The following is a 1,413-nucleotide window of genomic DNA, read 5'->3' as shown; positions in this document are numbered from 1 at the left end:
TCATCTTAATCATCTTGCTTGTTCATTTACATTGTTATTTAGTTTAGTGATCTTCTTATCTCAACCCAAATTGTGACACCCTTAGACACCACTACTTGCAATCGAAAATCCTACATCAATACCCATCCCTTGGGATCCGACCTTTACTTACCTCTTTACTAATAGTAGAGTAGTTTGTGAAGTTATAAATATTGTTTTGGTCTAGGTGCTCCTAACGACAAGTAACCGAAATATATAGTCCGCCAAAATGGCGCCGTTGCCGGGGACGGTGTTAACTTGATTTGATTTTCTTTGATTGTTATTAGTTGTGTCTTTCTTTACCTTGGGGAAGTAAAACTCCTCAAGGTTTGTTTTAATTGTTTTTGAGTTGTTTGATATTTTGCATGTCTAGAAGATCACAAGGTAACTTGTTACCCATTGATCACGAAATTGAGAGAACTTTGACAACCAATAGAAGACTTGCTAGAAATACTTTGAGAGGTATTGGTGAGGTTGTAGATATTCAACCAAATACTATTGAGTTCATCAACCCTTTTGCAAGAGAAGGTGAGGAGAACCCAACACAAAATCAACCACAAAATCAACCCACAATGCCTAAGTTTTCATCACATTCCGTACCAACCGAGGAGAACCTACCCAATGGTACTCCCACACCACAACACTTGACCGGAAATTTCATTGCAAAATCAACATTTATCCAATTAGTCAAAAGAAGCCAATTTAGGGGGATGCCTAGTGAAGACCCTTATTCTCACATGGAGACTTTTTGTGACTATTGTGATGCGATTTCACAAACCGGAGTGACTCAAGACCAAATTCGATGGGTCTTATTTCCTTTTTCTCTAATTGGTACCGCGAAACAATTGCTAAAAAGCCTTGATAAGGCTACTCTTGGAATCGACTCTTGGAAGAAGTTGGCTCTTGCTTTCTACAAAAAGTTTTTCCCTCCGGAAAAGACTATAATGCTAAGAGCTCAAATCACGGGTTTTAAGCAAAGGGACGAAGAATCTTTGTATGAAGCTTGGGAGCGATTCAAAGGAACTTGTCGCTCATGTCCTCATCATGGACTTAGCGAGTGGTTCTTGGTACATCAATTTTGGAATGGTCTTTATGAAGACTCCTGAAACATTCTTAACATGGGATCAAATGGTATGTTCACCGAAGTTGACGATAATCAAACTTGGAACAAGATTGAGGAAATGGCGGTCCATAACTCACAATATAGTAGACCTCGCAAGGCTACTCGAGGAGGAAAGCATGAAGTGGACTCTATTACTCAATTGGGTGCTCAACTTAGTGCTCATATTGATACCATCAACTTGAAGTTTGAGAAGGCTATGGCTAAACTTGAAGAAGCCTCAAAATCACCAAAGCAACATGTTAATGCCATGGTGGCATCTTCATCATTTCCAA

The 1,413-nt window shown here is 39.3% G+C and overlaps 1 non-coding gene across 1 annotated transcript; it reads right to left on the bottom strand.

The window, feature by feature from the left end:
* Positions 1-962: 962 nt before the first annotated feature.
* LOC141618700 (small nucleolar RNA R71) lies at positions 963-1,069 on the bottom strand. The gene has a single exon (XR_012531465.1). It is a non-coding gene; the product is annotated as a small nucleolar RNA R71 (small nucleolar RNA).
* Positions 1,070-1,413: the final 344 nt, after the last annotated feature.

Source organism: Silene latifolia, chromosome 1, assembly GCF_048544455.1.
Source record: "Silene latifolia isolate original U9 population chromosome 1, ASM4854445v1, whole genome shotgun sequence".
NCBI lineage: Eukaryota > Viridiplantae > Streptophyta > Magnoliopsida > Caryophyllales > Caryophyllaceae > Silene > Silene latifolia.
Note: the sequence above shows the minus strand (reverse complement) of the source record. Positions and strands in the feature narration are given on the sequence as shown.